The sequence below is a fragment of the Sphaerodactylus townsendi genome, linkage group LG11 (genome assembly GCF_021028975.2).
Source record: "Sphaerodactylus townsendi isolate TG3544 linkage group LG11, MPM_Stown_v2.3, whole genome shotgun sequence".
Lineage (NCBI taxonomy): Eukaryota > Metazoa > Chordata > Lepidosauria > Squamata > Sphaerodactylidae > Sphaerodactylus > Sphaerodactylus townsendi.
The window spans coordinates 5738206-5753668 of NC_059435.1; the positions used below are offsets into that span (position 1 = coordinate 5738206).

General features: G+C 51.1%; 1 protein-coding gene across 6 annotated transcripts in view; it reads right to left on the bottom strand.

The window, feature by feature from the left end:
• The window catches only part of EPB41L4B (erythrocyte membrane protein band 4.1 like 4B), a 176723-nt gene extending 161566 nt beyond the window's left edge, over window positions 1-15157 (bottom strand). For 5 of the 6 annotated variants that reach the window (XM_048511186.1, XM_048511188.1, XM_048511184.1 and 2 more), the window contains exon 1: window positions 14628-14720. The gene's annotated coding sequence lies outside the window, so the exon portion shown is untranslated. Of the gene's footprint in view, window positions 1-14627; window positions 14721-15079 lie in introns of those variants that run through there. The other variant, XM_048511185.1, reaches the window with a different exon arrangement.
• Window positions 15158-15463: the final 306 nt, after the last annotated feature.

Here is a 15463-nt window from a genome sequence, read left to right on the forward strand (position 1 = left end):
GCCGGTAGCAAACAGAGCCAAGCCCCAGAGCTCTACTCAGAACGGTGGGGCCGCTCTGCGTGGCCTCCGGCAGAGCTATTTTGACTTCCCAGTCCATGACAAATATAGCTGTTGCAGAAACATAATGTTCCAGTCCCAAGAGCAAGAACAGACAGGTCAAGAATGCCCACAGTGACCTCCAAGCTTGAGGTTAGGGAGGGGGCTTCAGTAGTAGCATAGAAGGAGAGACCCTCTCAGCACAAGAGAAGCCTCTTGCATCAGGCAGAGCCTCCCTCCGCCAGAGGAAAGCTCCTCTGCTGGTTGAAGGGACCCAATCCCAGGGATGCACAAAAGCTCAGCCATGGCCGTGGCTCAGATCTCTAAAATGCAGCCTTCCCCTCCACATTCAGAAGACACAGCTCCAAAAGGCTGGCAGCCACGACCGACCGAGTGCTTCGCTGCCTGCTTCAAACCCTGCCAAGCTAGACGACCGACAGTCACGTTTCTTTTGAAACATTTCCACTGCGCTCTTCCAAAACACTCCCACGCGCACATGCCCTTTGTTTAGCCCAACAGATCCAGCCAGCCAGCTTTCCAAATATACTTTGCCTGCCCTCGGTGAAAATATATCGGTGAAAACGTCTCGGGAAGCCAGCCACGCCGGAGATTATCATCTCATTACAGACCATTCATATAATTATACTGGAGAATATTTCCGCCGCAGGGCACTCTCATTCCATACCTTTATTCAATTAAACGCCTGGAGAACATTTAGCAAGATCTGGGAGACCTTCAAGCCAAAAGTTTGTTTACCAACAAACAAACTCTCTCTCAACTGCCCCCAAAGTGACTGACAAAGTATAGCTGACGGGGCCATTCCGTGTGCCTTTCCCAATATAGGGCGGAAGTGTGTTTTCTCACATAGTGTTGGGGTGGGGATGTTCCAGAATAAGAACAAGGATTTCCACTTCCAGACCCATCTTGATTCAGAAGCCTCTTCTAACCAGGGTGGTTTTTCCGTGTAGGACTGCACAGGGCCGCTGATCCGTCCACACCTCCATGACGAAAATGAAAGTAGCTCGCTCTGTTTGCTCTCCTCAATGCCGAAGGGCAACTTCCTCGGCTCGGGCAAACATTCCACACACCACAAATAGCAACAAAAACCATGGCAGGGGGGTGGGTTTTGGCATCCTCCTGGTGCCAGCGGAGTTTCACACTCCCAGAGAGTCACCCGGCCTTTATTTGTGCAGTTTCGTTATTTTAAAGAAAGAGACTTGTTGGTGTCTAGTGTGTCCCTGACATCCAAGCAGTCTCTCTGCTCTAAAGCAAAGTTCAGGGCTCAGCAACATATTACGGGGAAAATAAATACATAACACCTCATCTGAAGTCCATGTCTTCTAGAATGCTGAGACCTTTTGTGTGAACAGGTTTCCTGAGTGAACATACCTTGTGGAAACTCCCTGAAAGGCCCACGAGGCCCCCTCCTGATTCATTTTTGGCCATGTTTCCTGGTGCCACTTGTCATGCTGAGCACAGGGTCATGCTGAGCCTCTCTGCACCCACACAGGAGGAAGAAGAAGAAGAGGAGGAGGAGGAGGAGGAAGAAGAAGAAGAAGAAGAAGAAGAAGAAGAAGAGGAGGAGGAGGAGGAGGAGGAAGAAGAAGAAGAAGAAGAAGAGGAGGAGGAGGAGGAGGAGTTTGGATTTATATCCCCCCTTTCTCTCCTGCAGGAGACTCAAAGGGGCTTACAATCTCCTTGCCCTTCCCCCCTCACAGCAAACACCCTGTGAGGTGGGTGGGGCTGAGAGAGCTCCGAGAAGCGGTGACTAGCCCAAGGTCACCCAGCTGGCATGTGTGGGAGTGTACAGGCTAATCTGAATTCCCCAGATCAGCCTCCACAGCTCAGGCGGCAGAGCAGGGAATCAAACCTGGTTCCTCCAGATTAGATACACGAGCTCTTAACCTCCTACGCCACTGCTTACACATTTGGGCATTTTTTTCAATCACAACTGTGTTTAACAATAACATCTTATGTCCTTTAGAGGAGGAATTGTGGAGTTTTAGACACTCTTTTTTCTCAATTTTGCTTAAAACACTCTTCCATCTTCCTCTAGGCATGAGGGGGGGAAGTTGGGAGGGGTATCACAAGAGGAATAGCCTGGGGACCTCTCTTCATCTAAATCCAGAAATGGATTCACCACTGCGCCCAGTGGAGCCAATGACAATCTATTCAACAAGTGATCATAACTATAGACCCACAGTTCGCACAACAGATTCGCCAACTGGAGTTTTATGTTGATTAATTTTTCAAGGCGTCCATGGTAAGTGAGGCAACAGTCGAAGGTATTTGAGGATGGTTTTAGCTTTACCAACAAACTTATACTTCCGTCAGCTTTTGGAATAAAAAGTTATTACCAGTTTGCCATTCAGCATCTAATTGATAAAGCGACTGATCAGTAAACGGGCAAATCAATAAGCATCAACTGTATAACTGTAGGATTGGTTTAACCAACAACCAGGCTCCCTGGATGTGTTTCGATCTTGATACAACGAAAATTGCATCTTAATCGTTACAATCATTTTAACCTGACAACACACAACAATCGAAAGTGTCGTGAAATGAAATTTCAAAAGAAAGTCACTCTTAGAAGCGGAGAACTTTGTTTGAAATTTCTGCCAACCACGAATTGAGAAGGAGGAAATGAGTTCCATTACCAAACGCAAATCAGAGCAAGGGGAAATGCAACGTATTTAAATCCGACGCTACGCTATTCAAGGGCCAAGAAGCAAGTCTATTTTCAAACCAATGTTCCAAATCTTCCAGTTATCAGCTTAAAAAGCAGCTCGTTTTAGAACACCAACCAGAAAGCAAGAGAATTTAAAATGAAATTCTCTCGGGCTAGTAGAAGCAAACAAATCCAGCTGGTTCACAGAAGTTCAAAATAAAAGGGCTGTGCTACCATCAGAGCTGAAAAGGATGAAGGTCGTCGTAAGCATGGGCCCTGGCTCAGAAGAGAAGCAGCGTTGGTTTGCACACCCTGCCTTTTTCTCTACCATAAAGTGTCTGAAAGTGGCTGACAATTGCCTTCCCCTCCCCCACGAACCCACAACAGGCACCTTGTGAGGCAGGTGGGGATGGGAGAGTTCTGAGTGACTAGCCCAGGGGTGGGCAACTATGGCCCTCCAGATGTTCGTGGACTACAATCCCCATCAGCCCTGCCAGAATAGCCAATTGGCCATGCTGGCAGGGGCTGATGGGAATTGCAGTCCACGAACATCTGGAGGGCCATAGTTGCCCACCCCTGGACTAGCCCAAGGTCACCCAGCAGGCTTCATGTGGAAAAGCAGGAAATCAAACCCCGTTGTCCAGATTACGAGTCTACTGCTCTTGACCACTACAGCCCACTGGCTCTTGACCACGCAGATTTGCATTGGATCCCAGGATGGCCCAGGCTAGCCCAATCTCGTAAGATCTGGAGAGCTATGTTTTGCCAGCCCTGGTTAGTACTGGGATGGGAGACCCTCAAGGAAGTCCAGAGTCACTACTCTAGTTTGCCAGTCACCTTTGAATGTCTCTGCCCTGACCCGTATCATACAATCTCACCAGATCTTGGGAGCCAAGTAGGGTCAGCCCTGGTTAATACTTTGGAGGGAGGCTGGCAAGGAAAATCCAGGGTCGCTATAAAGAGGCAGGGAAGGAGGCAAACCACCTCTGAGTGTCTCTTGTTTGGAAACACTCCAGGTGTCACCATATGATGGTGGCAAATTGACAGCATTTCCTACCACCGCTACTACCTCAAAAGCATCTGAGCTGTAACAGGGGTGGCCAACCTATGGCGCTCCAGATGTTCATGGACTACAATTCCCATCAGCCCTGCCAGCAGGGGTAATGTGAACAGTCTCCACCGGAGACCTGATGCAAGTCAGAGCAGACAATACTGACAAACCGAAGTCCTGACTCAGTGGAGCAGTTTCACACATTTACCGTGTTTCCCCGAATATAAGACGGTGTCTTATATTAATTTTTGCTCCCCAAGATGTGCTGTGTCTTATTTTCAGGGGATGGCTTATTTTTCTGTGTTCTGTTCGTCAGGCATGCTTCCAAACAAAAACTTCGCTATGTCTTACTTTCGGGGGATGCCTTATATTTCGCACTTCAGCAAAACCTCTGCTACGTCTTATTTTCCGGGGATGTCTTATATTTGGGGAAACAGGGTAATAGAAGCCCTGAAAGGGCAGTTCTTCACAAACAGCACCTAGCAGCAAATGAAACTAATGGGTTTCTCCCATTATCGAAGCAAGATCTAATGTTTGCAATGAAACAAAATGTAGTCCTCAAGATCCCAGTTTATTAATCCTCAAGGAGTCTTCTTAGAACGGGGGGTGGGGTGGAATTTGAGAGTCAAGACTCAATACACATCTAACTGCACCCGGGCCTACCGAAATTGCCCACGTTGGATCACACCTTTCATTTTTTTACACCAGGCCTAATGGCAGTGATCATTCCCCCCGTTCCGAAGAATGCAAGAAGCAGGGGAAATTCTCTCTCCTGCTTTCATGCTGTCCCTCTCTGTTTGCAAATACACATTTTTTCTGCTCCATTACAGAAGACCCATCAATTGCACCACCTATGATGTCTTTACAGCTTAATTTGCCTGTTGTAAAACATTGACGATTAAGCTAATGGCAGGTTCTACAAACCTGAAACTGAAAGGGGCATTGCACAAGAGCAGAATGACGAGCAGCCCTCCTTGCGCGTATCCGGATCGTCCCCCCCCCCACCCCCGATTCGGCAAATATGGAATTCATGGACAAAAACGAAGTGGAGAAGTCAACCGAATTTTCTGGGTCACCTACCATGTTTCCCCGAAAATAAGACAGTGTCTTATATTAATTTTTGCTCCCCAAGATGCGCTATGTCTTATTTTCAGGGGATGTCTTATTTTTCTGCTCCACAGCTGCATGCTCTGGTGTTCTGTTGGATGGGCATGCTTCCAAACAAAAACTTTGCTACTTTCAGGGGATGCTTTATATTTAGCACTTCAGCAAAACCTCTACTACGTTTTCAACACACAAGCCTTTATTGGCATATAAAACAGGACGAAATTTTAAAACAAAACAAGGTTAAGAAATACAGTTAAAATTACTAGTTTCCAGTATAAAATTTGCAACAGTTTCACAAAAGAGCACATCAGAGCTGTTCAGGAGATTGGGTACCTCTATTACGTCTTATTTTCCGGGGATGTCTTATCTTCGGGGAAACAGGGTAAGAGTCAGGGGGACAGAGTCACAAGTAAAATTCAATCCTTAGATGTTCACTATTTACTTAATGATGCTCTTCTTCTGAGCTCTCTCAGCCCCAATTCCCACCACGGGCGGGGAGAGGGAAAGGAGATTGTCAGCCCTTTTGAGTCTCCTTACAGGAGAGAAAGGGGGATATAAATCCAATTCTTCTTCTTCTCCTCCTGTTACATTTGAGCCTTTGCAGAACAAGAAACCCAGTTCAGAGATTAAGACAATCACACCCATTCACGTGTGGAGAAAATGTGGTGGTAGAGGAATGTATCTTCCGGTAGCAGCCGTGTAGGGTTTTCTAGGCAAGGGGTGTTCAGAGGTGGTTTGCCATTGCCTGCCTCTGCACTTCTTTGATGGTCTCCCTTCCAAGTACGAATCAAGGGCCGTCCTTGCTCGTCTTCTGAGATCTCACAAGATCAGGCTAGCTGGGGCCATCGAGCTCAGAGAGGGAAAGAATGTCGCCTTGTACAAAACAGAGAGTCAGTTCCAGAATGAAAGGGAGCAACCGTATCCCTGTATTCCTCTGTCTCTCTCTCACCACCCCCCACCGCCCAACAGCATGCATTCTTTCAAAGAGTGTCTGCTCCTACTCATTCAACCTCAGCAACAGACTATCAGAGAAGATGAAATGAAAGAAAGACCAGCTGGAAAGGCAGTTCTTGCTGGCTTTATCTTATAAATCACCAACAGCTTCTCTGTCTTTGACCTCTGAACCCATTTAATTTCACTTTCTGTGAAGGCCCATGCTGTTCCAGCCATGCACTGTATTTGCAAGGAAGTTTGCAAGTATCTTGGTTGCGACAGGTCATTATTCAGGGGTGGCCAACCTATGGTGCTCCAGATGTTCATGGATTACAATTCCCAGAGCCGCCGTCTCTAACACAGGGGTCCCCAACCATGGGATCCACCGACACTTTTTCTGGAGCCCACCAAGTGTTTTGAGAAAGCGGCTGGCACTAGGAGGGGCTCTTTTCCAGTTTCTGATTGCCTGTGGGGCTTCTCAAAAGTTTTGCTTTGGTAGAAGCTGCTGCCGCACAATGGTGCTCTTCATAGTGCAGTGATGGCGAACCTTTTCGAGACCGAGTGCCCAAATTGCAACCCAAACCCCACTTATTTATCGCAAAATGCCAATACGGCAATTTCACCTGAATACTAAGGTTTTAATTTAGAAAAAAACGGTTTGCTCCGAGGCGTGGTTACTGGAGAGTAAGCTTGGTGAAGCAACCGTTCAACACTTCGAACAGGTGAATCTCGACCCTAGGAGGGTTTGCTCAGAAGCAAGGCCAACCTAGATGTGTGTGTGGGGGGGAGCAATTTTCCACTCCCCCCACATGACTAACTCTGTGCGCACGTGCCCACAGAGAGGGCTCTGAGTGCCACCTCTGACACACGTGCCATAGGTTCGCCACCACTGTCATAGTGTGACTGAAGGCAAACCGCGTCAGCAGCTCCGCCTTCTGCCCCATGGCACAGAGTGGTAATCTGCAGTACTGCAGTCCAAGCTCTTCTCACACCCTAAGTTCGATCCCAACAGAAGTCCGTTTCAGGTAGCCAGCTCAAGGTTGGCTCAGCCTTCCATTCCAAGATCGGTAAAACGAGTACCCAGCTTGCTGTGGGTAAAGTTTAGATGACCAGATGACCAAGGAAGGCAAACCACCTCTTAAATGACAAACCACCTCTTAAAACAGATGACCAGGGAATGACAAACCACCTCTTAAAATAGCCTGCCTAGTAAATGTTGTGCTGTGACATCACCCCATGGGTAAATAATGGCCCGATGCTTGAACAAGGGACTACCTTTTCCTCCTCCTGCCGCAGCCATTTTGTTCCTCTGCCCACCCCCGCCGTGTCATTATTCCAAAGGTGCCCACAGGCTCAAAATTGTCAGGGACCTCTGACCTAACACAACATGCCACTCATCGCAGATTTCCCACCACTGGAGCTATAAAGAAGGAAAAACAAGCTTGGCGCAAGAAGAAGATTGCAAATGATGTTCACATTTTGGCTTGTTAACATACCCTGCACCTGGCCCTTCGGAACACCAAGCCCTGCCCCTCCCCCCCCCATTAATATTATTTATTGGTGGTAATCCTGAAACATCAGCAATGTCCCTTTGCTTCCCTAGAGCGTAAAAGTCCTAATTAACAGCAAACTCTAGATTTGTTGCTGAATTTTAAAACTTGCATTACTCCAAATCCCAAGCTTCATATTCCTGCTGTCAGTCCACAATTTTGCTTTTTCGGAGGACCTATATAAGTCAGGCTAGCCCGACATTGTTAGATCTTGGAAGTCAAGCAACAATTTTATTTGGGACTGCATGGGACTAATTTAGATTTTAATCTATTGTCACTTTCAATTAACCTTTTAAACTGTCCTCTTTGGTTTTATAAACAACAGCGTACACCACTGGGGGTCACTTAAAAACCACAACACTTTTTTAAAAAAAAACCAGCGGGATAATATTTTAAGCAGATCTGAAAGTGGCCGTCTTCAAACTAAGACCCTGCAAGGGGAAACTGCAACAGGAGATTTCTGAATTTGAGTTCATTCACAAGTTCAAAACAGTGAAAATTGTCCATCCCATCCCCCTGTAGTCAATGCCTCGGGCCAACCACAGAATTAGGGACACTTAGGATTCTTACTTATCTCACTACAGGTAACTAATTTTTCTTGCCCCCCAAGCATTTCCCCTCTACTCTAGCCAAGCTCCTTACAATATACACTGTACCTCTTCATCATTTAAAAGCATTCTTTATGATACTCTCCCACCTTCTGAATGGGATATAAAGACCAACAAATCTCCATTTCTACTCAGGTCAGGTGAAGGGAGCTTTGACTCTTAAAAGTTTCTACTTTGAGATTCCGTTTGGTCCCTAAAGTGCTTTGGGAACTAAATCCAGCTGTTCTATGAATGAATGGCCTCCAAAATGTCCTACTAGAGCCCATGGTTAAGAACAACGGACTCTAATCTGGAGAACTGGGTTTGATTCCCCACTCCTCCACATGAAGCCTGCTGGGTGACCTTGGGAAAGTCACAGTTCCCTCAGAACTCTCTCAACCCCACAGACCTCACAAAGAGTGGGCAGAGGAAGGGAAAGGCGTTTGTAAGCCGCCTTGAGTCTCCTTACAAGAGAGAAAAGTGGGGTAGAACTCTCAAAACCCTCCTCAATCTTCTCTACTGTTAACAGCCTTGCTCAAGTCTTGCAAACTATGGGATGTGGCTTGACAGAATCCATCCATCTCATGTCTGGTTTTTCTTGTTTTCCCTGCTGACCTTGTAATCGCTCCTCTCTTGGCATTACTGTCTGTTCCAGTGATTCCTGCCTTCTCACAATGTAACCAAAGTACAATAGCCTCACATTTTTAGCCATTTCTGCTTCTAGGGACAGTTCAGGCCTCGATCATGATTTAGGACTCCTCCTGCCTTTTGGGTGGTCTGTGGTATCCTCGCAACCTCACTCCAGAGCTCACGTTTCCTAAATCGATCTCCTTTCCTCCTGCCCAGTTTTCTTCAATGTTCAACTCTTTTGCCCTTTGGCGTAGGAGGTTAAGAGCTCGTGTATCTAATCTGGAGGAACCGGGTTTGATTCCCAGCTCTGCCGCCTGAGCTGTGGAGGCTTCTCTGGGGAATTCAGATTAGCCTGTGCACTCCCACACACGCCAGCTGGGTGACCTTGGGCTAGTCACCGCTTCTCGGAGCTCTCTCAGCCCCGCCCACCTCACAGGGTGTTTGTTGTGAGGGGGGAAGAGCAAGGAGATTGTAAGCCCCTTTGAGTCTCCTGCAGGAGAGAAAGGGGGGATATAAATCCAAACTCTTCTGGGCTCCCGTGACACTTCCAAATTTAAATGGGGGCTTCCTGCGCTCATAGCTCCAGTTGTTACACACTGCAATAACGCGGGTGAAAATTCTTCCCACGCGGCCCGTTGCCCCCTGCAGACGCAGGACGACAGCTCTGCCCTCCATCCGCAACCCTCCTTTTTCTTCATTCCATGTAGTGGTCTGGATTTCTCTGCTGCTTGTGTGACATCAGGTCAACAGAAACCGATGCTGGCATTTGCGCACTTTCCCCCAAGGGGAAGTCCGCAAGAGAACAGATGAACTGAAGCTCCCGTCTTCCAACCAGAGTTAAGCCTAACAGAATGCACTATTCAGTACCCCCCCCCCCCCGCCCCGCCCCACCAGAGCCGCAGGGAGTTCAGTCTGTAAGAGGCTGACTGGGGTATTATTCAATTTAATAGATAAAAAACATTCCAAAGCGGGCATTGTTGAAGACAAGAACAGAGAAAGAAAGCATGAACCATTATGTGATCATCAGGAACAGCAAAGAGACGGCATGTATATAAAATATATACAATAAGATATATACATTTTATTGACTTTTATGGTTTCAGGCCTGTGTTTCTGAGCGTTAGTAAAAAAGACTACAGGATGAAATGGCACATTAAAGACCGTGCAAAAATATAACCAGAGTGCATCTTTTGATACTTTGTTTAGAAAGAGAAGCCTGCAGCCGGAGAGATGGCCCATTATCTCCCCATCCCTGAACCAACGTCAACCTTCCTCATCTTTGCAGCTTCAAAGCACTCAAGACGCTCCACTCTGCTTCTCTCTCCAATGCCCAGATTCTTCCCCTCTGAACGCCCCTTGGCCTAATCTCCCCCCCCCCCCACAAACCCAACCCTCGTGCTACAACACTGGGCACCTGGCAGAGGTGCCAACTCACAGATGGGACCTGGTCTGCACATGAGGAGGAGAAGGAGAAGGAGAAGAAGAAGAGGAGGAGGAGGAGGAGTAGTTTGGATTTATATCCCCCCTTTCTCTCCTGCAGGAGACTCAAAGGGACTGACAATCTCCTTGCCCTTCCCCCCTCACAACAAACACCCTGTGAGGTGGGTGGGGCTGAGAGAGCTCCGAGAAGCGGTGACTAGCCCAAGGTCACCCAGCTGGCGTGTGTGGGAGTGCCCAGGCTAATCTGAATTCCCCAGAGAAGCCTCCACAGCTCAGGCGGCAGAGCTGGGAATCAAACCCGGTTCCTCCAGATTAGATACACGAGCTCTTAACCTCCTATGCCACTGCCTTGGAGAGTGGGCTTTATGGCATCATGTCCCACTGAGTTCCCCCTCGCCAACCCCAACTCTCCAGGAATTCCTGAACTCAATGCTGGCAACTCCATCCTAACACACTCCTTCGTTGCTCAAGTGAAGGCTTCTCCCTGCCCTGTTTTTAAGCAGGCCGACCTCCCATGGTCTTGCATTGGGGGCGGCTCAGTGATCCAAACCCTTTGGGCTGCCATACAGATTCTGACCCACGCTGGGTTCTCATATTTGGGCTCCGCTTCCCCTCCCCCTCCCCCCCCACCCCAAGATGCCAGGACAATTAGCTTCGTAATCTCAAGGACTGCAAATCTATGAAAATGAGGAGTTGTGGAGCTGCGGAGCCACAAACACGAGGCAACACAAACTCCCCTACCACAATGTTAAGCACATTATTCCAAATTAAAAATCCGGAAAATAAAAGCCTAGAAGTTTGTAAAGAACAGTAGATTGCACTCAGTAAACACCAGTCACTGAGTAACAGTCGGTCTTTTTGACATGTGCTTTGAAGAATGGGTTTCGGGAAAATGATGTCAGCAGAAACTTCCACTGTCTATTTGACAGATTTATTTACTTCACTTCTACTCCATCTTTCCCTCCAGCAGTTTACATTATCTTCCTGTCCTCCGTTTTATCATCACAACAACCCTGCAAGGTTGACTGGCCCAGCGACCAAGAAGTGGTTCAAATTTGGGCCTCCCCGATCCTACTCCGGCATACTGACCACGACATCATCAGGCCACGCAAGAAAAGAAGTGGCAGCGAATGCCACAAATGTAACAATCGCCTCTAATCACTGGTGACCCCCAAAAAACCTCCCTGAAATTACTTTATGATGACTGTAGCCCCTTGCAAGCCTAAATCAATAATAACAACAATAACAGTGTGTCACCAAGTGGCAGCCAATTCATGGTCTTAGGAGCTTTCAAAGCAACAGACCAAGCAGAGGTGGTTGGGTCAGCCACCGGCTTCTCTTGTGCAGCCAATCTGGACTTCCTTGGTGGTCTCCCATCCAAGGACTAACCAGAGCCAACCCTGCTTAGCTTCCAAAGTGTGACAAGATTTGGCCAGCCTAGATGTAAGATGCAGACCTAGATACGTATATGCTTAGTTAGAAGTGCAGAGCAACCTTGGATTTCCTTGGTGGTCTCCCATCCAAGTACTAGAACAGGGGTCTGCAACCTGCGGCTCTCCAGATGTTCATGGACTACAATTCCCATCAGCCCCTGCCACCATGGCCAAGTGGCCATGGTGGCAGGGGCTGATGGGAATTGCAGTCCATGAACATCTGGAGAGCCGCAGGTTGCAGACCCCTGTAGGACCGACCTTCTTAGCTTCTGAGATCTGAGAAGATCGGGCTAGGCTGGGACATCCAAGCCAAGGCCCAAGTTCTTGATACAACCTTCTCATCTCCAGCCACAGATACAAGCCAAGCCAGTCACCGTTTCTTCTTCTTCTTTCCCATTTATAAATCACAACATTTTCAAAACTTCCCTCCCGTCAAAACCCTTCCGCCCCACCCAAAAAGTTGTCCACAATTCGACTTTTAAAAACCCTGTCATGCTATCTGCCCTCTGAGTCATATTTAAAGAAGAGGCTGTTCCCCCCCTGGAGAAACTGGAAGCTCTCCATTCCAAAACGATCTGGAAAATAAAACAGCGAGTGGCGAGCCTCTAACTCTCCCCCTGCTCCAAATGGCCCAACTGGGCCGGCCAGTTCCTCAGCTCAGGATTCGGTCTTCAGATAAAGAAGCCGCCTTCTGGGCTAGTGGCCCGCAGCCTTTTCCCGGGACAGACAGCTCTGCTCCAAAGGAACATCTTGGTGCCCTGCTTTCAGGACTGTGCGCGCCAGGCTCCTCCGAGCTTCCTGGCCCAGAGATCTGCGCATGCATTCCATGCACGGTTATAGCAGCATTAACGGCAGTTTTAACACATGGATATTTACCACTCAGAGTCCCACCCACCTCTCCACACGCGCACACACAAGTTCAATCGACAGGACACCCACGAGGGGAGCTGAATTCATCATCAAGGCAAGACGGCTCAATAGCCGAGCATCCACTCTGCCTGCCAGGATCCAGGTTCGATCCCTGGCATCTCCCAATTGAGGCATCGAACGTAAGTGCCCCTGACCCGTAAAACCCAGCCTGGCTGCGGTCATCCGATCTCAGCAGCTAAGCAGGGTCCGGGGTTAGTGCTTGAGCCCCCAGGAAGTCACCTCTAGCCTCTAGGAGCAGCAGTGGCGTAGGAGGTCAAGAGCTCGTGTATCTAATCTGGAGGAACCGGGTTTGATTCCCCGCTCTGCCGCCTGAGCTGTGGAGGCTTCTCTGGGGAATTCAGATTAGCCTGTGCACTCCCACACACGCCAGCTGGGTGACCTTGGGCTAGTCACAGCTTCTCGGAGCTCTCTCAGCCCCACCGACCTCACAGGGTGTTTGTTGTGAGGGGGGAAGGGCAAGGAGATTGTCAGCCCCTTTGAGTCTCCTGCAGGAGAGAAAGGGGGGATATAAATCCAAACTCTTCTTCTTCTTCTTCTAGCCAGTGCAGGCAACAGGGGCATCAACAGGTTATGGGTCACTTGCAGTAGACTGACTCACAAGATGCAGGGAATCAGGGAATCAAACGTCTCCACACAAAGTCCACACGTGGCACACTCGAATGGCAGACCTGATCCTCAGAACCGGACCAGAAAAGGGACACACAAACCTCGCCTTGGTCCGACCCACTCGCAAACACCAACCTACATTTTCAACAGTTCGCAATGCAAGGCCTGAGAGTGGAACAATCCCATAATGGCACAACATGCAAATGAAAACAAAACAATCTTTGGCCAGCCTTGCCCTTTTCGAAACAGAGATGCGACCTTGTCGACGGTGCTCGGTTCTCAAAAGCACCTGCATTTCAACATGGCATATTTACATGGCACCTGACACGGGCACCATCTTTAACTCTCGAAAGCCCACATCCCAAAAGATCTCGCAGGTCTGTAGGGTGCACCGGATTCGAATCTGGAGTGTTTACAGAGTATTTACCCGGACTGACCGGTCGGTACGTTTCTCTAAGCAGGCCTGTGTGGTGTAACAGACAGAACATCCCATAAGGATCTGGGTCAGCCACTCAAGCAGAAGGCTGGGAATAGGCCGCACGCTTTAAGCCTCGCCCGCCATCAGGGTCCTTGCCAGGTTCAAACGTGAACGCCAGAGCCGCCGGCACCACCTCGCGCCTCCCCAGCCAAAGGGGGAGGCGATTCAGCACGTGCCCCAGGGACAGGTGCCCCCCCCCCCCCGTCTCCAGGGGAGCTTCCCACGTTTAACAGGAGCGAAGCTTCCTTGTTTTGAAAGCAACAGACGGCATCAAGGCAGGTTCAGATTCACCAGCACAAAAGGTGCCATTTTCAAACAGGGTAGCGGCACAAACCCTTCAGGGGTATTCGGTTTATCAAATCGAATAAATAACAACAACAACAACAACAACAACCCTGGCCGGGGGGTCCTCCTGGAGGAGCCTCCAAGCATCGCCCCTGCGAGGAAGGTGGGACCCCTTTCAAACCTCCCCCAGGTGAAGCTCCAAACCCATTCGGTCCCTGGCCTCAGGCCTAGACACCTTTGGGAAGAATCTGCAGGGGTGGCGCTGAGGCCCAGGGGGGGCAGTGACTGCTGGACAGCAGAAGGCCCCCCGGGGTTCAACCCCCAGCAGCCCCTCCAGGTCAATAGGGGGGGGGGAGGCCCCAGGGCCAGCCCCAGCCAGCAAGAGGGCCCCTGCTCCACGGTGCAGCCACCCACACGTGGCGGATCCGTGGCCAGGCCAGTGCCCCGAGGCTCCACGTGTCCCCAGACGAGCGCGACCAGGGAAGGCAAACAGGGAAGCTCCGCCCTGACACCCCCCCCCGCGCGCCGATTCGCCCCAGGCAAACACGATCTGCATGACAAACACACACACACACACACACACACCCGCGAACAAAAAACCCCAGCGAAGGAGGGGGTGGGGAGCCATGCAGTCCTTCCCCGCCAGCTGCTCTACAGGTGCGCGCCCGGCAGCGCCTTTGGGGGACAGAGGGCTCGATTCACACGTGCAGGCAGCTGGGAAGTCCAGGGCTTGACTCCGACGAGCGCTCCGGGCGCAAGATTGGGGGGGGGGGGTGCAGGCAAGGATGGGGGGGGGGCGCTCGGGGAGGAGGGGGGTTTGTGTCGCGGCCCGCCCACCCCGCCTGCCTCCCACGCTTTCCACTGCACAATGGGGAGGGGGGGGGTGGACTCACCGGCAGCTCCACGCTGACCTCGGCGCCGTCGAGCAGCTGCACCCGGCACTGCAGCCCCGCCGCCCGGCCGCCCGCCGCCGCCGCCGGGAGGTTGTGGGGAGGCGCCCCGGCCCCCCGCGGAGCCCCGTCGCGCTCGTCCCGCGCCCCGCCCGGCCCGTAGCGCTGCATCGACCGCCGGCCGAAGGTCCTGCGCAGGAAGCGCAGCAATCTCTTGCGCCCTGCCTCCGCCGCTGGCGCCTTGCGCCGCCTCCCGCCTGCCTGCTGCCTCCTGCCTGGGCGCCGCGCAGCCCGGGAAGCCAGGCGGGCGGGCGGGCGGGCGGGGAGGCGCGCAGAGGCGGGCCCGGGGCGGGCTCCGGCCGGCCCTGCCCTGGCCCGCTCCGCCCTCCTTGCTGCGGGCGGCGCTTGTTGGAGCCGGCGGGGGCCCCTCGCAGCGCCGCGCTTCCAGCCCCCACCTGCGCCGCCGCGCCCACCTGGCGAGGAGGAAGCCCGGTCCCGGCCGCTGGGCTGGCTTGCGCGGGGGCCCGGCTCAAGCTCCAGCCGACCCGACCGGGGAAGGAAGGGCACGCGGGCTAATGCACGCTCAACAGCCAGGAGGAGAGGAGTTTTGGGTTTGCTGAAGCCCTGGCTAGGAGGTTGGGGGGGACTGCACGGGGTCGCCTTCTGCTTCACCTTTATCCTCACCCCAACCCTGCGAGGAAGGTCAGGCGGCACGTGGGTGACTGGAGAAGGCCACCCTGCACACGACTTCCGTGTGGAGTTGAACCTCGCTCCCAGATTATACTCTGACACTCTAACCACTCCACCTCACTGCCTCCCCACAGCGGCACCGTGCGCTT